Genomic DNA, 16,939 nt, shown 5'->3' with positions numbered 1-16,939 from the left:
CCCTAAGGTGATGTAGTATTACCAACTCAAGACAGGATGCTTCTTTGCTAATGCTTACATTGTGCACACTTCAGCTTTCAACGCACACGATGCACAAAAGCTAGTGAATTTCCTTGAACATTTTTTTTCTTGGGGAGTGCATCATCTTGAAGTCGGAAGAGAGCGTACCATAAATTTGGAAATGAGGGGATATCAAACGTTGGATTTCAAAAAAATATTAGCACTCACTAGCATGTTATTATTGAACACAATTGAGAATGTGACCGAAGGTGACACATAAGGAGTTCTAGTCACGGAGGAATGACGGGTGGGTGTCGCAAACCTAAAAAGTTGACCCAAATTTAAAAAAGTGCATCGGACGGCCCTCCTGCTTCCAAGTAACGATGGTCGTCATGGTCGCCCTACGTAATAAAGGTGCATGCAAATTTCCAAACTTTTACAAGTTTTACTAATATATACTGCAGTGAGGGCGGGGGCGGTGGCGGGCGGAGTCTGCACAAAGTACCTGATCACTCTTTTAGCCTTTATCAGAAAAGCCACGTCAAGTTGCAAAGGCCAGCACTGTTCAGAGCCACTGCGAGAGACTTCTTCCTTGGCAGACAAATCTTCCATGGATGTAAAATTGCATCACATAAGAAAACGACTGTTAAAATTACATGCAAACACTACCACCACCCCCATTGCAAACATGACCTCCTCCTCCTCCTCATGAGACCTACAAGCAAACCATCGTCACCTCGACTTTCTGTGTAGATTAGTACCTCTGCTCTCCTGTTTCTTCAGCTTTCTGTCCAGCCCTCACATGCTCCATCAGCTCCTCAAACCTTCTTGATACTGATACTTTCTCATTCTCAGCAACATCCACTGGATACCTATCTATGCATTCCAGCCACGGGTTGCGCCCCCGCGTCGGCTTCACATCTCTCAAGGCCCTCCACACCACACTATTGCACTTAAACCCTGAGCCCAGAGCCACTTGCCATACCTTCTCTCCCTTCTTAAACCTCTGCTTCGCCTCTAGATACGACATGGCATACCACAACCCACTGCTCGATGTATTTCCGAATCGGTGCAATGACATTTTCGACGGCTCCAAGTCATAATCAGACAAGCATAACGTTTTGCCTATCCCCTCTATCACTGCCTTCCCACCTGGATGTATGCAAAAATGGGTAAATGCCTTCTTGAAATTAGGCATGTAAGGCTTCACATCCTTCTTGAGAAGAATCCTTTGCACTGCATTCACTGCCGTTTTGAGTAGCTCCGAGAAAGGCATGTTGTAAGGCACCAGCTTTGTCATGCTGATGGTGAGCGCATGCGAGGCGACGTCGAGTAGCTTCACACTCAGAGCTGTGCCCACAAACCCTTCATCATCTTCTCTATGCACTATACAATTGAAGGATTTCTCACTTGCGGCAGTGGTAGTCCTCCCTGATTGCACCAACTCAAACTTCGCACGGGCCCTGTCCTTCCTTTGGTTGGACAAGAGCAACGCGGAGGAGCCGCATCGGAACAGACAGTTGGGTACCAGCATAGACTTATCATTGCCATAGTACCAATTCAGAGTGAGATTCTCAGTGCCAGCAATCACAACATACTTGTTTTTATGGACTCTCAAGAGGTCCTTAGCCAGATCAACAGCAAGCAAGCCAGCAGCACATCCCATACCTGACAGATTGTAAGTCTTCACGTCCTCTCGCAACTTGTAGCGATTGACGATGCCTGCTGACAAAGACGGTGTGGGGTAGAACAAACAGGCATGGATGATGAGGAAGTCGATGCGAGCAGGCTCGAGACCGGTTTTAAAGAGGAGGTCGTCAATCACTCCGAACAGCATGAGATCCATTTCTCCGCGGCCCGCAACCATGTTGGGCGTAGCATTCTCCACAAACAGGTTGGGGGCACCGTATGTATCGTCGCCGAGGCCGGACCGCAGAAGCACCTTGAGCTGGAAGAAAATGTTTTCTTGGGTGAACATGTTGGAGCCACAAGTGAGCTTCGCGCAGTGCGGTGTGGTGAGCTTATACTTGTCCAAGGATTTGAAGCAGGCAAAGTCCACCAAGTAACAGGGAGAGGTCTTCATCTTGACATAGAGAAGGCAGAGAGAGGGTATGAAAGCACAGGCAATAAAGAGAAGATTGAGAGGGGAAAATTGAGAGAATGCCCATGAGTAGAAGGCATCCCATTCTATGAAGGAGTACCCCAGGAGAGATGCAGTGATGAAGACGACAGGGGCAACGCAGGGAGTATATGCAAGAATGAAGAGCTTGGCTAGCTGGAGGTAGTCATAAGCTTGATCAGAGGAGAGGAAAGAGAGAAGGCTGGCTTTGGGTCGAGGCTTGCGCTCTCTGCTGCTACCCATCTGCTTCGCTGGGGCCTCCTCCATGGAAGCTGCAGAAGAGGAGAGGATGCAGACAATTATTGGCGTATGGGAAGCGATAAGCTACCAGAGCTCGATGGCATAATCTCTGATGAATGAAAGTGAGCACGCGTTACGCACTTTAGGAAATGACATGGTGTACATACACTGTGGAGTCTGGACCAACCACACGTACCTACGAGAAGAGATCAGTGCGAGTTCTTAAATCCAATTCTCTGAATTTGGTGAAGCCATGTTGTCGCTCGCAGGCTAGCTAATAAGGTAACTTTGACCCCATTTCTATTTTTCCATTTCATTATATGAATCTTCAACGATTCCACCTAACCTTTCCCTGGTTGCACGCTCCAACCATAAAATCAAAGAATCGGCATGCCGATTGTTGCGGGAGCAGGGCTTGAACTCATGCTATGACCAACAACAAATAGCTTCTTCAACCAATTGCCTTCGTGCCCACTTAGTGCGATCTTGCATAAAAAGAAAAGCTTTCGCCTCAAACTCGACACTGCTCGTGCAGACGTCTCTCGCTGCCCTAGACGCTTGCCTTGTCCTTGTGCCCAATGCATCTAGCATGCACCCTCGTCGTTCGCACCATCTGGCATCAGCATTGCCTTGTCCTCTTCAACACCACCATCTAGGATGCAGTGCCATGTGGCATGTGTACCAAGTGTGCACATGCCCCCCCTTTGCCTCTTCCTTTTCTTTCATCGCCTTTTCCTTTCAGTGACTAACATTTCAAGAGTATTCTGCTAGATATCCCTTAAAGAAATTGAGCCAAAATCGTGCTACTACCTACTGGGTCTATGATATCCCCATTACTTTCTACGCACGATTTCCTGGAATCTAACAATTGGCAAAGTAGAAGTCTTATCTTGCTTGACCCCCTGTGAACATCTCTCCTTGTCCCATCTCTCCCCACCTCGCCATTGCCCTGGTCTGCACAGCGCTTTGCTTCACCTGCTTCAGTGTAGTCCCTTCCAGCTCTCCTTCACATGTGATTGCTTCTTTGTACAGATGGGTCTCTGATCTCTCTCTCTCTCTCTCTCTCTCTCTCTCTCTCTCTCTCTCTCCGTCCGATTGAGACTATAGATCACCCAAATCGGAGTTCGGATGAAGAAGCTATGATCAAAAGAGTGAACAAGGTTCTTCTTGAACAAGGTCCACAACCATTGCAGAAAATGATCCAAAATATCCTAAGTGTGGAGATAGCAACACAACCACTCAACCAAAGACATTAGAAACCATGATCATGGCATACTTGGTATCGTTGCAAGAGATTGTCAACAAACAAGGTGAAGACTTACGGGCACTTGCAATGGAGAATGGCACGCTAAGGACTCTTGTGGTGAGAATGAGAATCTCAAGAGGACACTTGAGATGCAAACAACACGTTTGATGCAACTTGAAGAGGATGTTAAGGAATGTAAACGCTCTCTTGTGGACTTGAATGCTTTGAAGGAGCGCATGAGCAAAGTAGAGCATGGCCATGTATTGAAAGAGGAGAAATTTGACACCATAAGCCTGCGGATATACGTACATGAAAAATGTATGTACAAACAAGTCTTAGGTTGATGTATGTGGTAGAAATGTGGTTCCTAATTTCTCCCTCGTGCAAGTTATGGCTCAAACAAAGAATGTTGAGAATGTGGATATAGAGGAGTTGAAGGAACGGGAGCGACGTTTCAAGAACATTGTTATTCGTAGAATTCTCGAAAAGGATCTGGAGACACCTCCTTCTCTTTCCATTGTTATTGAATATTTATTCAAAACCCACTTTGGCATGTTGGGAGTTATGGTTTATAGAGCACATAGAGTAGGTAAGCAAGGAGCTCCTCGCTCGAGAGAACGGCCAATTGTATGCACCATGCCGGATGAGACCAAACTATCCTTCGATATATTTGAGGGATACAAAATGCTTTGTATGTGAAGATCCCACTATTTAAGTAAAAAAATATGTATCACAAGGCATATGAGGAGAGGAATAAGGAAAACAAGGAGATCTCTCGTGAAGAAAATGCGCCCAAGGAGGAGGCAAGTCCCTTGAGCAAATAGGAATGTGTGACCTATGAGGGCGACTCAAAATTGAAAGTATGCTTTTGGAATTGCAATGGATACCCATGGAATGCGGGGGTTGTCATTGATGAACTAACAAGCAAAGCCGATGTTGCACTTCTTGTTGAAACTTGCAAGCATGACAAATGATTAATGGGTTGGAGGATTATAATGTACATTCATTGATGTGGTCAAAGAATCTCAAGCAACGAAGAGGGCATGTCATAAAATATAATATCTAACCAACCCAAATGATTTTCTCATATCAAACTAATCATCTATGTGGAAGAATAAACGGGAACAAGGGTTAGAATATAGACATGTGCTTATGGATCTATCTCAACACAGGGCCATTGTTAAAGGGTCCAAATGAGAGATGGTCTCTCAAAGAGCAAGGCTAGCTAATGGAGCTTAAAGACCTTAGAGTTAGCTTCATTAAAGAACTCCAAAGGTTAGTGTTAAAAGTCCTTTGACCTTAGGCAAGCTAGCACTGTGCCTGAGGTGAGGACCTGGCCCAAGCTTGAGGTGCTTGTTGTGCTTGCTGACTAAGGTGCTTGAGGTGCTTAATGACTAAGATGATAAGGTGCTCCATGACTACGGACATGCACAAAAAATGGGCGCGAGCGGATATGTGAGATTTGAGATGCACACGTAGTGTACTGGCAAAGGTGATTGATAAGGTGGAAAGTTTATATATATGTTGATGTCCGCCTGTGTGTGACACTACAGGCGTCCACTTTTTAAGCTTTTTTGGCACCCGAGTGTGACATGGACCTAAGGTGCTTAAGGGGTTCAGGGTGTGCCCAAAAGTCAACATGATCCCTACTCAAGGGGGGGGCGAGCCCTCACTGTAGGAGCATGAGAGAGAAAATACACACCCTCACACAAGGGAAGCTTGGTCTAAAGAAGCAACAAGGACACTTGTCAAGTTCCTCTCCATGTTGCCCTATGGTGTGCCTAAAGCCTATTGGTTGTCCTCTCAAGGGATCCAATGATAATTTAATTACTTTAATTAATTGTTTATGCATTTATCAAGTCTTCTCTCTCAAAGGGGAAAGGGGGACACTTGTCCCAAGGCTTGCATGGTTACTTGATTTAACTAAATCATGTGATTGGCTAAGCTTGTAGGGGTGGACCACACACTCACACACTCACAGACACTCTCATTGTGTGAGGTGCAAAGTGCGAGAGCTCCATCTCCTTATCCAAGCTTGTTGAGAAGTTGAGAGCCTACACCAACAAGCTTGGCTATGGAATGCAAATGCAACCAAGAGCCATGCTTCAATGCTTAAGCTTGCCATCTTTTTCATCTTCATTACTATGCTATTATGCTATGCTAAGCAAGAAGAGTGATGATAAGTGAGTAACTATTTCTTTGTCATATGAATTTTTCTTCTTCCTCTTCCCTACCCTTATTCCCCGCTAGCTCTCTCCACCTTTGAAGGTGTTTGAGGCCTTGGGACTGAGGCTAGGGATGGTTAACACTAGTCTGGTAACCTAATAGGACATAAAAGTGTCCTTTCAGGGTTTTGAAAAAAATTTCCAAAACCATAGTGGATCTGCTCATTTTGAAAAATCCTTTCATGATCTTATAGTTCAAGGACTACTACATATGGCAAAAATGAGTAACTTACAAAATTTCTCATCTCTTGGTCACAACAAGCCTCCAAAATTGGAGGACCAGTTCACTTTGCCCAAAATATCCATTTAATACGATTGATTGCATATAAATAAGAGTGGGAATTTTTGTAGGACGTGAGATAAAATGGCTCATTAACTTCAATGGGTTGGTGATTTAAAAATATGTTTCTTTTTCCTCACTATTGTTTTCTAGGGCAAGAAAATAGGTACAAAAAAGTTGCATTTTTGTCATTTTGCGGACCTATCATCAAAATTTCTATAGTCACGCTTAATACATGTACTATATACATGTTTTCTTAGCTCCCTTTGGGCATTTGGATTCAAAAGGAGCAATGGAGCGTGTCAAAAGAATAATGGATCTTTTACTAAGTGGAACCTTGGGGATAATGATGAAGTGCTAAATACAACAAATATGACAAAACTAGGTTTAGCATTATGACCTCTAGAATCCCATAGAAACTACTCAATATCTAGCCAAATTTATAGTTTATGATTAGATATGTTTACTACCTACAAAATACACACAATTGGCCTAAGAAACTATTAATATAGCAATATTGAGAAAGCTATACTTGCTACACTAAAATGTCTTGTATTCTTCAACAATCAAAAAACTCAACCATTATCATATACTATGCTATATAGCGTATTAAGTCCCCCAAAAATCAAGGAAGATTATCTTTATGCTATGCATGCCACTTACACAATCAAAATTGCATTTGGATATCAAGAAAGCCACCAAAAAGTTCATAAAAGTGCTAATTTTGACCAAAAACAGGATTATGCAATTCTTGTAAGTTGGTCATATCATAACTTTCAATTGTAACACTTAAGTTCTCCCTAGAAGCATCAAAACATGTGTGACAACTATGAAGGCTTATCCTCTAGCAATCTAAACATCACAAACATGAAGTTTAGAGTGGTATAGTTGCAAAAGTTTGGAAAAAAGCCAAAAACAGGATCCGCTTTTTCACACAATTTAGGTTTGAAAATGTTGTGCAAGAGTAAGATTAATGGTGAGATCGATATTATAGAAAAAATTCAAGTTCTTTTCAGCTTATAAGGCAACTTTGTGGATACATAGCATCTAGAAATTCACCTTCATATTCTTCAAATAATTCAAGCAAAATGGTCACTTAATAGAACATAAAAGTGTTCAAGGACATAAAACTGTCTTGTTACCATTCTAGTGTTAATTAATGCTTTAAAATTTTTTATGTTATGCTCGTGATGCATGAAGCCTTCCATCTTCATTGCATCTCCTAGGTCACAAGAAACACAAATATTTTATTGTACCAAGTCTCTCTTGATGGGACAATCTATACTACAAAAAGCCTATCGGAGGGAGACCGACTCCACATACATCCGGTCCTCAACTTTTGTCATGTTCTTTGATTCTCTCTCTTGCAAAAGTATTGTTCATGCCAAGTTAATTAAGTATAATGCCTATGTTACTACTGCTAATTAAATTCACCCTCTATGTTCTCAAAGTAGTCTCATGAAAATGCTCACTCTAATTCTCTTAATTTTGCTATTCTCAAAGTTCATAGTCCATTTCCATTACATTGGTATCAAAGCTATTGGTTTCTCTTTTCTTGCGTAAGAAGAGAGGTCCTAAGTTGTCCATGAAAGGTTGACTTGTTCATTGCAATAGGGTAAGTGGGACAGGGATCTATTATCTTGGTTGAGAAGAACTTAGTTTGAGGTACATCGTTGGGAACTATAGTCTTAATAATGGAATCTCTCGGGGCTTGCCTTTGGCTTAACCATTATTGAGCTACAAGCAATCTCAACAAGAACCATAATCAACCAAGCAATGTTAGACCCTCTCCACTAGTCTTTGCAATCAACAGTGTCTAAACCACGGGTGTGGCTGCTTGAGAACTAATTTTCAAAGGTAAAGAAGAGTAGCGACTAAGGTTTTTGAGGGTACCAAAGCACAAAGTAATCTATACATAAGTTTAATTAGAATGGCTGAAGATAACCAAGAGAGTAGAATGAACATTGATAACTTTGATTTTGCACATGAAGGTGCTAACGATGATGCCCCCATGTTTGTTAATTACCTTGTTACTAGGTTGTAGAAAGCTATGGGCAACCCTGCTTTGCAAGCCGAAGTTACTCAACAACTTCTTGCTTATGGGATTTCCCTTCCTCTCCAAGAGGAGAGAGACATTAGGAGGCCTTTTGATGAGACTCCCAAAAGAAGACACTCTCCCATAAGAGAGGAGGAATTCAAAGAACAAGAAAGAAGCAAATCCCTAAGTTCCTCTAAAGACGCTCTCCCATAAGAGAGGAGAATTCAAAGAACAATAAAGAAGAAAATCCCTAAGTTCCTCTGAAGATGTGGCTCCACAAATACGGCGGTCTAGGACGGTCGCCAACTCCTCCCGAGAGGAAACGATCAACCCAAAGTACTTCTCCTCGTCACTCCAAAAGGGAAGAGAGGAAACAAAGAAAGAAAAAGGCAAGAAAGAGGTCATCCTCTTCTCCTTCTTCTTCACCTTCCTCCTCTTTCGACAAAAGCAACAGCTATTCTCCTAGAGAATTTAAGAGGAGAGGACATCACAAATATTACCCTGCATGGCGAAGGTCCCAAATGCTCATGAAGTTCAAAAAAGGAGGAAAGAATACCTCTTTTATCACCTATGATGGTACCTTTGGTGCTACAAACAAAGTATTGGCTTTCATCCAAGAATTTGATGCGGCCTTTGGATATGAGGGCTTCACGGAGTCTTCCAAGCTACACCATGTAGCTATGCACTTCCAAAAATCTGCTCGTCAATGGTGGGCTAGACTTCATGGCAACGACAAAGCCCCAAAGACATGGAAAACTTTACAAGTTTCCATCATGAAGCGATTCCTTGCTAGCGATGCAAAGGACAAAGTGCTTACAGAATGGCGAAGTTTGAAGCTGCTCTCCAAGGATTCTATCCACAAGTATGTGGACAAATTTTGCGATTTACATGTCAAGGATATTATCTTTCAAAAGGTAGACTTCAGTGAGCAAAGGCAACAATTATGTGTGGGATTTCTCGAAGAAATGGCTGAGTACATGAACTCTCAACAGACACTGTGGTTGCTTCCCGCATCAATTTCCAACAAGGGGCTAGAAGAAATACCAAGCCCACAACAAGTCTTGTGCATATATGAAAAAGAGCTTTTAGCTGTTCTACATGTCCTAGACACATGGAAGCACTATCTTTTGGGGACTTCATTTATTTTGCGAATGGACCACCAAAGTCCCAAGTACTTCATGACACAAACCAAGCTTTCCGACAGACAAATTAGGTGGGAATTTTTTTTTACAATATTATTTTCATGTTTCTCACATTGCTGGTAAGCATAATCAAGTGGCCAATGCACTTTCACGATGACCAAGAGTTAATGCGGTGTCTATAGCAACTCACAATGATCTATATTCTATGATAGATGAGTATGCTATTGACCCCAAATTTAGAGACATATTGTCAGCCCTTGCATTGGGGAAGAAAGAAGAACCATTCACCTTGCAGGATGGTTATCTTCTCCATGGAAATAGGCTATGTGTTACGCACTCCCTTCGTGAGAAAGTCACATATGAATCCCATGCTCCTCCCTATGCGAGGCAGAGGCATTCAACCTACTCTTCGAGGAGTAGAGACGCATTTCTATTGACCCACCATGAAAGTAGACATATAAGAGTATGTTTGAAACTGTGTGGTATGCTAAAGGACCAAGTATGATAGAGGGAAGCAACTTGGATTACTCCAGCCATTGCCAATCCCTAGTTCACCATGGGAGAGTATATCCATGGATTTTTTTCTTTGAATTACCCAAGTCTATCCATGGGAATACAAGAATATGGACAATAGTTGATAGGTTTAAGCACCCTTCATTCCTGTCAAAAAGACTATTAAGGCACACCAAATGAAAACCCTCTTTATATTTCAGATTTTCAAACACCATGGATTGCCAACATCCATTGTGTCAGATAGAGATCCTAGGATGACCAGTACTTTCTAGAAAGCTCTCTTTGAAAATCTAGGTACCAGATTGAATTTCTCTTCGGCCTATCACCCACAAACGGATGGCCAAAGTGAGATAGTCAATTTTACTATTCTCGATCTACTAAAGACTTATGTTACCGAAGTAGATCAACACTCACAATGGGAGAAGTAACTACCCCTTGTAGAGTATGCATACAATAATATTGTCCATACTACTATGAGAAAGGAGCCTTTTGAGATCATAGAGGGAAGACCTAAAAGTCCATTGCTACTTAAAGTACATGGGAATATCTTGGCTGTGTTGATGTATATAGCCGTGACCTACAAGAATGTTTCCAAAATATTAATGAGGCTATATCTATCTCCCAACAAAAGGAAACAGGCTGCCGCCGCTGATAAGCACAAAAGTACCTTAACATTCAAATAAAAGGAGTGGGTCTTACTCAAGTTTCCCAAGGCTTGATTAAGCCAAACGACGGGCAAAAATCCTACGGGCCATCGAACGTATTATGCTAAACTAGCAAAAAGATACTATGGTCCTTTTCAAATCTTGAAGCCAATCAATGAGATGGATTATGAACTCAAGTTGCCAACCATTGGCTTATACACAATGCTTTTCATGTGAGCCTACTTAAGCCCTACAAAAGAGAGCCACCAAGGGAACCAATTATCGAAGACCTCCAGAAATTGAAGAACATCCAAAAATTTAAGACTAAGAAGAGGTACTACAACCGGAAGCTATCCTTTGGCATGAAAACAAGGTACTCCGACATTGTAAGATTATCCGAAGGTATCTTATTAAGTTCAAAAATTATCCTTTTGAAAATGCTAGATGGATGCAAGGAATACAACTTAAGGATAATATGAACCTTGTTAATGCTTAGAATGCTACATTAGAGTAAGAAAATGTACATGTTTCTTTTCAATGACCAATGTTTTTGTCTTATAAGACTAATTCTCTTTTTATTGTGCATAAATTTAAGTAGTATGCATGCTTAGAATCATGTTTGTGATGACAACGTCTCTCAAACACCAAGTATAATTTTTCGCTCTACTATGAGAGAATGAAATGGACTAAAGAGTAGACATGCTTGTGAATCTAAGCCTCCCAAGCCCCAAATGGACTAGTCATCCATCTTGGAATGATTTCGTAGGGTAAAAAGGGATACTCTACCCGCTAAGAAACATTGATTAATGACTAAAGATTTATCTATTCTACCTCATAGTCGAGGACGACTATGGTTTCAAGAGAGAGGTAATGTCAAAAAATATAATATCTAACCAACCCAATTGATTTTCTCATATTAAATTAATCATTTAATGTGGGAAAAAAAACGGGAACAAGGGTTAGAATATAGACATGTGCTTATGGATATATCTCAACACGGGGCCAAGGTTAAAGGATCCAAATGAGAGATGGTATGTCAAAGAGCAAGGCTAGCTGATGGAGCTTAAAGACGTTAGGGTTAGATTCATTAAAGACCTCCAAAGGTAAGTGTTAAAAGTCATTTGACCTTAGGCAAGCTAGGGCTGTGCTTGAGGTGGGAACCTGGCCCAAGCTTGAGGTGCTTGTCGTGCTTGCTGACCAAGGTGCTTGAGGTGCTTAATGACTAAGGTGCTAAGGTGCTCCATGACTAAGGTGCTTAAGGGGTTCATGGTGTTCCAAAAAGTCAACATGATCCCTACTCAAGGGGGGATGAGCCCTCATTGTAGGAGCATGAGAGAGAACACACACACCCTCACACAAGGAAAGCTTGGTCTAAAGAAGCAACAAGGACACTTGTCAAGTTACTCTATGTTTCCCTCATGGTGTGTCTAAAGGCTATTGGTTGGCCTCTCAAGGGGTCCAATGATAAATTAACTAATTTAATGAATTGTTTCTACATTTATCAACTCCTCGCTCTGAAAGGAGAAAGGAGGACACTTGTCCCAAGGCTTGTATGGTTACTTGATCTAACTAAAGCATGTGATTGGCTAAGCTTATAGGGATCCAATCAAATTCTTTCATGAGCTAGAAGGGGGGGTCAACCAAGGAAGCCAGGGGCTAGCTTGGGTGGTATACTCTCTCTCTCTCTCTCTCTCTCTCTCTCTCTCTCTCTCTCTCTCTCTCTCTCTCTCTCTCTCTCTCTCTCTCTCTCTCTCTCTCTCCAACCAAAAACGCAGTCGTTTTTGGACCTAGTAGACAATAGTTCACTCTTTTGATCATAACTTCTTTATCCGAACTCCGATTTGGCTGATCTATAGCCTCTGATCTATAGCCTCAATCGAAGAGAAGGAAGCCCTCTATGCATTTATGTAAATACATAAATTTTCAGAGTCATGGAAGGCATTTCTGTAGCAGCATCTCCGAAGTGAACAGGTTCAGGAAAATTGACTCTCATCTCTTATTTTACATACAATGTCTTCCGGCACTCGCAAGGGTTCTTCTTCTTCAACAAGGTCCACAACCATTGTGTAAAATGATCCAAAATCTCCTAAGTATAGAGATATCAACACAAACACCCAACCAACGATATCAAAAACTATGATCATGGCATACTTGTTATCATTGCAAGAGATCGTAAACAAACAAGGCGAAGACTTGCGAGCACTTGCAATGGAGAATGGCACACTAAGGGTACTTATGGTTGAGAATGAGAATCTCAAGAGGAAACTTGAGATGCCAAAAACACATTTGATGCAACTTGAAGAGGAAGTCAAGGAATGTAGACGCTCTCTTGTGGGCTTGAATGCTTTGAAGGAGCGGATGAGCAAAGTAGAGCATGACCATGTATTGAAAGAGGAGAAATTTGACACCATGAGCCGGGATGTATGTGACATGAAAAATGTATGCACAAACAAACCTTGGGCCGATGTATGTGGTAGCAATGTGGTTTCTGATTCCTCACTCATGCAAGCTATGGTTCAAACAAAGAATGTTGAGAATGTAGATGTGGAGGAGTTGAAGGAACGGGAGCGATGTTCCAAGAACATTGTTATTCATGTAATTCCCAAAGATAAATTAGAGACACCTCCTTCTCTTGCCATTCTTATCGAAGATTTCTTCAAAATCCCACCTTGGCATGTTCGGAGTTATTATCACATTGAATGCGAAAGCAAGGATGAGACCAAGCAAAAGATTATCCTTGATAATAGTTGAATCTATTTGAGGGTTACAAAATGTTTTGTATGGGAAGATCACACTATTAAACAACAAAATATGCGTCGCAAGGTATATGTGGAAAAGAATAAGAAAAACAAGGAGATCTCTCATGAAGAGAATGTGCCCAAGGAGGAGGCAAGTCCCTCGAGCAAATAGGGATGAGTGAGCTATGAGACTGAGTTACAATTGAAAATATGCTTTTGGAATTGTAATGGATACCCATGGAATGTGGGGGTTGGCATTGCGGAACTAACAAGCAAAGCCGATGTTATACTTCTTGTTGAAACTTGGGAGCATGATACACAAAGGATTAATGGCTTGGAGGATTACAATTTACATTCATTGATGTGGTCAAAGAATCTCAAGCAATGAAGAGGACAAGGAGAGGTAGCATGTATGGTTAATAAAGAACTGGAAGATTTTGTATCAATTGTGAAAGATGAACAGTACAAACGTTATGTATGGCTGAAAATTATGACACCAAAAAGAGCACCCATTTTTGTAGCCGGTTGCTACATTCCTCATCATGATTCCTCCTTTTATGCTTGCATAGATAGAGATGAGTCATTTTTTGATTTAGAAGAGGACATTGATTATTTCAGAGGTGAAGGTGATGTTATTGTATTTGAGGATATGAATGCTCGCACAAAAACATTGCAACATGCTACTCAGGAATTTGATATGCCATACATTTGAAGGGAGTTGGAGGAATTTCACTTGTATGATCGTACTTCAATGGTGAGAAAGAGCCAGATCACTATGGAATATTACTTTTACACATGTGTAAAAGTATAGCAGGGGTATGCTCATAGCCAATGTTGTACCTTTGTGGAGTGGAACCAATGGATTTACATGTAGGAGACATAATGGTGACAGTGCGATTGACTACATGCTACTCTCCAAAGCCATTATGTATCACATAAAGAGGTTTATGTTTAGCCAATGGACCCCAGAATACGACCATCGTGGTTTATGTATTGACCTTTCATGTGGAGAAGCAACTAAGCATGTTAATCTTAGCCAAAGGAAAGAGAAATTGTCACTATGTATGGATTTCAAACGGGCACCAATGTACATTGAAATGGTTGAGCAAAGAGTATGGATGATAAAGCTTCAATATGATGCACCATTGGAAACTAAATGGGAAGCTTTCAAGAAAGTTATTTTTTCTTGTGCCGAAGAATGCTTTGCCATAAAGCATCTCCATGGTAGCAACAAAGATAGATCACACAAAAGGTGGTTTGATAAAGAATGTCAAGATGATTGAAAGTCATTGATAAAGCTTGATGCAACTATGGACAAAGAAAACTATCAAATTCATTTGCATATATACAATGCATTGATTCAAAAGAAAAGAATTAGATGGGAAGTAAAGCAACAACTTTTTCAAGTCCAAGAAAAGGCACATGCATGTGGAAGATTTTGGAGAAACTTGAGGAACAAGCGGGTTGAGAATTTTGGTAACTCGAGTCTTGTGGATATGTACACACATTGTAGACAATTATATGAGCAAGCAAATGATGAAAAAATACAATTTTATGGTTCACTCCCATGTATGCCCTCTTTTTTTACTATTGAAGATGTATACGGTGGGCTTGAGCTCGCAAAGCGGGAGATCTTTAAGGTATCAAGCCGAAGATGATCAAATGGACAGAAGATTTTACCCATGAGTGGATGTGTGATATGTTCAACCTTGTACATCAACATGGTATGCCTTATGATTGGAGTACTAATTGGGTTAAGCCTTTGCATAAATGAGGGGATGTAAAGAATGTAAACAACTACCAGACTATAATGATTGGGTCTCTTACGGCAAAGTTGTTTGGGTGCATAATGTATATAAAATTGAGTGATTGGGCTGAAGATAATGACAAGCGTGCAAAGGACAATCAGGTTTTTGTCGATGCCATAACACCATTGATCATCTCGTCACTCTTCGTGTTCTCATGGAAGAAAGTCGGTTGAAAGACAAGCGATTGTATTGTTGTTTTGTGGACTTTAAGAAAGCCTTTGATATGATTTCACGTAACAATGTGTGGAGAAGGATGGAAGAACTCCAAGTGCCAAGTGAGTTTATGCTTGCGGTTTCTTAAATCTATGAGAAGGTGATTTGTTAATTGCGCATGGGAAGAGAAATTTCAGAAATTTTTGTAAGTACTATTGGGGTTAAACAAGGATGTCCATTGTCACCAACTCTCTTTGGTCTATGCATAGATCCACTGGAACAAATGGTACTTGAAATTATGCAAGAAGAAGGTATTGAATAGGTCACTATTTTCAATGGGGTAATCATGCTTTTGTTGTATGCGGATGATGTAGTGCTTCTAGCACGCACTTTAGAAGATGCACAAAAGCTTATGGTTGTCCTTGAGAACTTTTGCTTGCATAGTGGGCTGATTGTGAATGAATGCAAAAAAAAGGTTATGCTTGTGAAAACCAACCATAAGGAGAAGCCATGGATTGTGTACAACAATGAGACACTTGAAGTTGTTGAGAGCTTTAAGTATCTTGGCCTTGAGGTTCTGTCCAATCACAAGTGGCATGAATGTGCTATGCATCGTTTGGAAGTGGGAAAGAGAGCGTATTATGCATTTTAGAATATGTGTAATGTGGGGAACATCAAGTGTTGGGTTCTCAAGAAGTATCCTTTTTATGCATTGGTGACACCGGTTCCTTTTTATGGAGTTGAAGTGTAGGGCGGGAGCATCTCAAAGTCTACTTGGAAAGAGTTTAAGAATGTCCAAAAGAATTTTCTTACAAACTTTCTCCATGTTAAGACACAAACACCATATATGCTCCTACTTCTTGAGTTGGGATCTCTTCCAATTTAGGTTATGGGCATGGAAAGGGTTGTGGAGTACATGATAAAGATGCATCAAAAACCCTCACATAATTGACTTCCAACAATTGCATGGGAAGCAAGCAAAAAAGTTCAAAAGATGCATAAAATCAAGATCTTCAGCACGGGATGGATGCAAGACATAAAGAAGTGGTTTGGGAGATGGGATGCATTACACTTGCTAGTGGGTCACGCTTCATACATTACACCACCCATATTGCCCCCAACTACAAAAGCATGTTCTTCGCTGAAAGAGGAAACCGTATTCACACTTACATGCTTGAGCCTATCCTTGTTGGAGATACGCACTGTCGCAGCCATTCGGCTTATCTCCCATTCCTTTTGATGCGAGATAGGGAATTGGGGCAATGGAGAAGAGTCAAATCGACTCTGCACATTATGCTCACTGCAAGTTCGAGGTCTGAGCACCACACACTACTAGAGTACTCAGATTTTTGGTCACATCCGAACTTGCTTCTCTCACATTTTGAGCCAAAACTTAGACCTACACACTTTCCTCTCCCAGCCACAGTGTGGGCTCTCCATTGCGACCCTCATCACCACAATTTTGGAGCCTCGAGAGTCACTCATGAGCCATACACACATGTAACTTTGGTCCCATAGGTCATATTTGACCTCCGAGGACGATATTAAAAAAAATATATATATATGTATATATATATCTCATTGTGTGAGGTGTAAAGTGCAAGAGCTCCAAATCATTCTCCAAGCTTGTTGAGAAGTTTAGAGCCTACACCAACACTCTTGGATATGGAATGTAAATCCAACCAAGAACCATGCTTCAATGATTAATCTTGCCATCTTCTTCATCTTCATTACTATGCTACTATGCTATGCTAAGCAAGAAGTGATGATAAGCGAGGAACTATTTCTTTCTT

General features: G+C 41.2%; 1 pseudogene; it reads right to left on the bottom strand.

Moving 5' to 3' along the window:
- Positions 1–204: 204 nt before the first annotated feature.
- LOC147453320 (3-ketoacyl-CoA synthase 13 pseudogene) lies at positions 205–2,546 on the bottom strand (annotated as a pseudogene).
- Between the last annotated feature and the right edge of the window lie 14,393 nt (positions 2,547–16,939).

Source organism: Adiantum capillus-veneris, chromosome 8, assembly GCF_014529385.1.
Source record: "Adiantum capillus-veneris isolate H3 chromosome 8, ASM1452938v2, whole genome shotgun sequence".
Taxonomy (NCBI): Eukaryota; Viridiplantae; Streptophyta; class Polypodiopsida; order Polypodiales; family Pteridaceae; genus Adiantum; species Adiantum capillus-veneris.
Note: the sequence above shows the minus strand (reverse complement) of the source record. Positions and strands in the feature narration are given on the sequence as shown.